General features: G+C 36.0%; 1 non-coding gene across 1 annotated transcript; it reads left to right on the top strand.

Annotated features, from left to right (window-relative positions):
• The first annotated feature begins 6,827 nt into the window (after positions 1 to 6,827).
• Positions 6,828 to 6,931, top strand: LOC140642038 (U6 spliceosomal RNA). The gene has a single exon (XR_012038620.1). It is a non-coding gene; the product is annotated as a U6 spliceosomal RNA (small nuclear RNA).
• The last annotated feature ends 262 nt before the right edge of the window (positions 6,932 to 7,193 follow it).

Here is a 7,193-nt window from a genome sequence, read left to right as displayed (position 1 = left end):
TGATCGTATACACACAAGTCTCAGGAATGCCAGTTTTGTAATGAGCGAAAGTTGATTGAAAGGAGATAGGAAAGTGTGACATATCTCGGAATTAAATGTGGCTTGGAGTCCAGCAATAAGAAATACGCTGGAAAATAATGGGAAAAAACAAGAAAAGTTACAAGAATTATTTCGAGGAAGTTGTTGGAAAGAAGATCTGTGAAAGTAAGATTCAACTCAATCATGATAGAACTAGTATGATATAACAACTAGAATGACAGGATCTAGGACAATGACTATCTGAAGCTGTTTCGAGATGTCTGTAGCATAGCAACAGGAAAAAATAGTTAGATTTGGTGCCAAAATTCCATCTGAATTTGGTGATTGCATCTAGAAATTGTCTGCAAAACTGAAGATTAAGAGAAGCTTAGCTGACCTGAAGATGAAGTAGTCTAAAATTGAGAAGTCAGAAAACATGTGTTTCTCAGTGTTGCAGGATGACTCATGTTACACTCAGATGTGCAAAGGAAATATAGATTCTGTGCTTTTTCTATAACTACCCCACATTTCTCACTCCATCCATGGCGAGGTGGCAGGAAAGGAAAATGAAGCTTACTTTTATTTGCTAATCTCAGTAAAATCTAAACATTAAATTTTTATATCAGAATACGTGTCTTAGGTGACTCAAATGCGTCAATCTTCCCTTATATTCTTTAAGATGTCATCTGGATAGATAAGAATAAGGCATGCTTATGACATGATTTTGTGACAATGGGGAAAGAGTCAGATGCTCCATTAGCTGGTATGCTAAGGTGTTTACCTGAGCTGTGGTTTTGCCCAATTCTGTCAACAAGAGCTGCTGATTTCTGCAGCAAATAATTTCCTATTTTTTCTTGTTTCTTAGTTTCTAGGGATCCTCCAGGTTGAATTGACCTTTAAAATTTTTGCTGTTTTTCCCATCCAAGCCACAGTCTAATGGTGGCATCTACTATGAGATCGCCTTGCTCTTCACCACATTGCCCTCTGATCCTCTGTGTGCCAGGGACACATGGGAACAAGGAAGTATTTGGAAGTATAAGTAGGGCTTCTTTTTGCCCAACAGCACTGTTCCACCTCCCAATTACGTGAAGGCCTCCAATATTAACTCAGAGGCACTCTGTACAAGTCTTTTCCTTGCATCCCAAATGATTGGCTAGACAAATCCCATGCAGAATTGGCCTCAAATTCAGACTGAACTTTGCCTCTCCAAACATTACATGCATTAAATTCCAGGGCTGAAAAATCAGGGCACATAGATGCCTGATCTATATTTCTTTAGTGTTCTTGTACTTCTGCTTTTTTCTTCTAAAATCCTATGGAAATAGAGGTGATGATATTTTCATTTATTTCTACTACTTCTTTTCCTAGAACTTCTACTCTAAAGCCTATCATTTAAGCATTCAAACCCAGACAATAATACTTTCAATGGGAAAATGGTAAGGCAGTCCTTTTTCTCATAGCAATGCTTAGTTTTAAATCCATAAACTTCAACATTTTATTTAGAATATCAGTTTAGAAATATCACCTTTCATTTTCTTTGTATTCCTTTTGGACCATATTGAAATTGTCAACAGAAGTACCATGCTTTGGAAGCATGAAGAGCTTCACAAATTTTTGAGATATACTTCCTACCCTATATGAAATCAACCAGATCCTTTCTATTAAAAAAAAAAACTCCTAAAAATAGAGATCAAAGCAGTTTAAATAAAAGCCACATTACAAAAGACATAAGACTAGAATTTTTAAATTAAGTGTATTCTGTTTAGTTACACTGTTTTTGTTTTGAAATTGGTTATTGAAAAATGTCAGGTTATATACTAATTGTATACTAGGAAGTACATAACTGAGTTAAAAGCAATTTAAAAAAAAATCCCTTATTCTCTGTTATTTGAGGAAGAGGTATTATTTTATGCCTTAAATATACAATCATTTTAAAAAAAATACTCTGAGGGAAAAAGTATATAAATTTGCAGTACAAAAAAAGAAAATGCCACATTAAAAATAGAGCCTTGATTGATACAAGATTGACAGAGAAAACAAAAATAAGGATCCTCCATTTAGTTATAGTATTCTACTGTGTAAATAGAGCAGACATTAAAATGACTAGAAAAGCAAGTTAGAAAGCTAACCATTGTTTACTAGACCATAAATCAGAACGATTCAAATATTATGTTTTTCATTCTCTTTCATCTCCTCTTTACTGAAATTTTTTGCCCAAAATTGACCATATAGAGTATGTTTTGAAATTTTTATCTCTACAGGGTCCAGGGAGCAAATATTCCCCAACTGTGAATATTAGAGAAATGCATGTCCTTCATCTTTTTGACTTAAGTGCAGATTTATTAGCAAGAGGATCCACTTAACCTTGGGTGGTGACATAACAAACCAGATTTGTATTATGCAGGATACCTTTAAAAATAAACTTTCTATTTTATAATAGTTCTAGATTTAAAGAAAAATTGTAAAGATAATGCAGTGAATTCCTACATACCCCACATCTAATGTCTCCCAATGTTAACATCCTCCCAATAGCTACATTCACTACAACTAACAAACCAAAATATACAAATAATGAACCGATATACAATGGATAGCAGATAGCAGAAGACTAAATCAAAGTAGTATGAGTAGCATTGATTGTAGTATTGATGATAACTGAACAGTCTAAGAATAATACAAGCTCTAGGTATGTTTTGAACCAAACTTTAAACATTGTCATAAAAATTCACCTCCTCATTTTTTTTCTTTTTGCCATAATTTCAATCTACATTTACTCTGTTACCATCATTCAGACAGAAATTCCAAACATAGAGGAAGTATGTAGAAAGTAACTTCAAGTTCATATTTACATTCTCAGTAACCCTGATACTCATGTCTCCAACAGATACTGAGATTGGTCTTTATTGAATTGCTTTAGGTGATGTAAGTCTTTCTGAGTCAATCATTATGAGGCTACACTTGATCTTAGCCAAAAGGCCGAGAAAAGATACTCAATCACTATGAGAAATTGAATGTGTGGACTGGCTAGAGCAGCATCTCATCCCCCCCACCCCCACCCCCGGATCCAAGGATGAGGTTAGATTTCCTAAATAATTTAACCATGTAATGAGACAGATGTTTCTCAAGTGTATACTAAGTTGCTGACAGGAGAAGGAATACATACTGCATATCAGATCTTGATATGCAGTGTGATCTCTGATCACCTGATCTCTAATATGATGTATATATGAGTAGGTGTCTTAATTTAGAAAGAGTCTCCAAATATACTAGTCTACAATCATATTTAGTACAAACTGCATCTAGAAAGAGGTATGATTGGGTTTTTCTATTTCTACAGAAGTGGTGAAAGAAGGGAAAAATTGTTCTTTCCCATTATATTAGTTATGTAGCAATTTGGTTATCTCTATTTTTAAGTAAAAATAAGAAACTCAATTCAGGTTCAGCATTTAATGAGCATTTCCCTCATTCACTGTTTCATGACATAAAATACCCCAAATTCTTTAGCAAATATTTTATGGTACTCTATATGCACAGTGTTTTTACAAAAGGATTAAATAATAACTAGAGGTATTTCAAGTTTTCATTTGGGTTGCCAGAATTTTCCTTCATAGAAATAGCAACAATAGTTAATAATGTGTGGTCCAAGAATTGTAAAAAAAATTATAAATAAGATATTATTCATAGAGCAACCAATTAAAATAGTACAATTATCAGTTCCATGTTACAGAGGAAACAATTGAGTCAAAGGTACAAAGTAAAAAGTCACAAAGTTAGTAGTTTTATCAGGTGGCATTTAAATGTTCTTTCATATCTTCTTTGCATTACCTATTCCAAAGGCATTTGGGTAATTTTTCACCCTCAGGCACAGCCACAAAAATCCCCTTTGTGTGGATTTTGGCCAAATTCAAAAGGCTACAGAATTGTTTTTCTCCTCATAGATTTAATGCATAAGTGTTGTCCTTTTCCCAGACTTCCTGTTAATGTGAGACATAAGACTCCAGAGGGGCATCTGGTGCCTAAACCAAAGCAAACTAGGAGTGGGAAGAAATTACAACCCTGAAGGTAAAGCTTTGACCAACAGAAGACAGTAGCAAGAAGAGAATACATTTTTCTCCATTCCTCTCCCATGAATAGCCTGTCCTGAGGAGTAGTCATGAATAAGCCCTCTTGGAAAATAGTCCCAAGAGATAAAGCAATCAATCACACTGAATACTACATAGTGATTAGTTTGAGATTTCACCCCTGTATCAGCTCTCTCTTTTTCCCTGTCTCACTTTTCTTTGCCCTCACTCCTGCTCCCAAAGATCATACTCTCGAATAAAGCATCAACACATAAGTCTTTGCTTCAGGCTCTGTTTCTAAGAAACAATCTAAGACAGTTGATATCAGCAATGGCCCTAGAAAGTGGACCCTTAGGATAATTTATTAAAGCTGCATTACTGACCAGTCCCATTGTAATAGGGATTCTTTTGCTAGTATTACAGAGGCTGGTGATTAGCTCTGGCATACCATGATATCACAATTACTATGGCTTTCCCTTGTGGTTAACTGGGCTAAGGTGCAGGTGGAAGATAAAACCCCAGAATTTGCAGTGGTTACATGCTTATATGGTATTGGGCAATGATAACTACAGGCCTGTGGACTGGGCTGGCTTTTGTTAATGATACTGGAATCTTTGAAAGAGAAAATTATAGGCTAAGAGCAGTCAGTTGCCAACTCGAGGCATTCTGTGAAAACCAGAGGGCCTCTGGCTTCATTTATGCAGAGCCTTAACATCTATGGGTACAGGGCACTTTGCAGAAAATCAGACCCAAGATTTAATTTTAAATGTGAAAGAAATATGACGGAGACCAAATATGTTGCCTTGAGAGATCTTGTCTATGTAGTTCAGGATTGCAGTTGGAAAAGAGCAAGATTTTGAGAATTGAGATGGGGACTTTTTTTTGGACAGAACTGAGAATTTTGAACTCCATATTTTCCTGAACAAAAGCGGAGAGAGTTTCTCCCCCTTAACAGAAGAGAGCAGTTTTTCTAGCTTGAAGTACATGTGAAAACCTCATGGAAGCAAATGCATCCCAAATATTGCTTGTGCTCTTCAGTAGCTGCCCAGTCAACAGTTATTTCCAGGCCCCTTACAAAGCAAGTGACTTCAGTACTCTCTCCAGGACAAAGTCATTTAATTGGAATTGTGGGACCTGATTAATATGTACAGGATAGATGTGGGATAATTGTGGTAGTAGACCCTAAAAGTGTCAGAACATCACTGTAAAATATTAAGTTTGGCATTGGTTATCTTCCCTGGGAAACAGACACTGAAATCAAGATTTGCATGCAAGCTTTTATTGAAGAGTGCTCTTGGAAATATCACTGGTTATCTAGTGAGAACAGGATTGGGCAAAGGGAGAAAGTGAAGTACTGTGATGCAGTTGAAGAAGGTGACTCAGTCAATCCAATAAAGAGTTCTGGACCATCAAAGTTGTCTGAAATTGAATCCAGGGAAAGGGCCTTTGAATTACTTCATAGAACAGTTTTTAAATGGACTGACCTCTACTGGAAGAAAAACTTGTGAGGCAGCTGTCTGTGGCCAAAGACACTGCTCAGAAAGAGATTCAGCCATGAAGCATTGACCAGCACTGGTAAAGAGCTGGGGAGAATTTATTAAATGTGGGAGAATTTATTGAATTTGAGCCACTCATTCCTAAAATGAGTCAATACAAAAAGTAGAGTTAGTCCTCAGATTCTGTTGCGTGATTCTTTGAAGCTTGGGTACAATCCTAGCCTATAGTAAATGAGGTGAGAGTGTTAGTACTTCCTTGCCAAAATATGAAGGGAGAAAGAAATACTCAAGGAAATAGAGATGTTAGGATGGATTTTTACATACAACATGAGAATGTAACGTCAAACTATTTTCCCATAAAATTCTGAGAGGCCATTTCCTTTAGTGGGATGATGCAATGTAGAAACACTGCTAAGACATAAAGGTAAACCAACTTAATGTTTCCTGTCCTCTGTAGGATTGAATGGCAGTGGAAAATGATGTCATGGAAGTGTGCTCTGCAGGGTAAGTAGAAATAATTGGATTCTGGATTGGAAAATTATAGGTGGAAGCACTTAATGTTTATAAGCAAGATAGATTTAAATACTCTAATAGCTAACATGGCTATAGTAGAAATCAGGGTGTCTTGGTATACATATCTGTGATGATGGCAAATAGATCATAGTGTCCTAGAGCAAAGATAGATAAGTGGAGTAGTGTGTTTCTTGATCTCTATAACTATAACAACAACAAAAAGATCATAGCTTGTGAACTGATAATTGGCATTAGCCATTAAAATGGAAAGCTGTGGTTCTTTCACAAAAATTCCAGACTTAAGTCAGTTCACAGACCAAGAAGCCATTGCCTGAAGGGAAATCCAGGTGCCCTTGAGAATGAACTTTGTCATATTATTGCAAGTAAGTTAAATAAATACTTCTCTGATCTTTTCCAAAAAAGACTTGTGGCCAATAGCAGCAAACTGTATAGCTGGAAACAGAAATTAAGGATTGATAAATAAAGATTCTGAACTGAGACTGGTAATGGAGGAACTGAAATACCATGAGTAGAGTCCTTGGGTGCATAATGATAGATAGAGTGTTGGCCCAAGACTGTGTCACAATGCAATGTATCTAACATGTCCATACAACTAAACTGCAGTTATTTCCCTGGTCCCCAGGTGGATAGTCGAATTCTGATATACTTGACACCTAATAGAATCCTCACATAGATCTATGACCTGTGGAGTAAGAACCACTATGGTCAAAACAAACCTGTGCTTACTTCTGCAGCATATCTACTCATATTGGGATCTTATAGAGATTAACACGGCCCCTGCACAAGGATGACATGCAAATTTTTGAAGCCTTTCATATAAAGACAATAAAACCAAAAAAACCCTTCCCCCCTAAAAATAAAACAAAAAACAAACAAAAAGAAAAACCCTAAAAGCTCTCCTCTATCTTAGAGATTATATAAAAGCAATACCATATTGCAGGAATTATGATAAGCATCACCATCAAATACCTAAGGAAAACAGGAGTAATGGCTCCTATGATGTTTCCATTCAATTCATCTACTACAACTGTTAGAAAAAAGTCAATCAAGAAAATTGATCCTGACTGATAGATGGCTATGGAAT

This window comes from Canis lupus, chromosome 10, assembly GCF_048164855.1.
Source record: "Canis lupus baileyi chromosome 10, mCanLup2.hap1, whole genome shotgun sequence".
Taxonomy (NCBI): domain Eukaryota; kingdom Metazoa; phylum Chordata; class Mammalia; order Carnivora; family Canidae; genus Canis; species Canis lupus.
The sequence above is the reverse complement of the archived record's forward strand: the minus strand, read 5'-3'. Positions and strand labels throughout refer to the sequence as shown.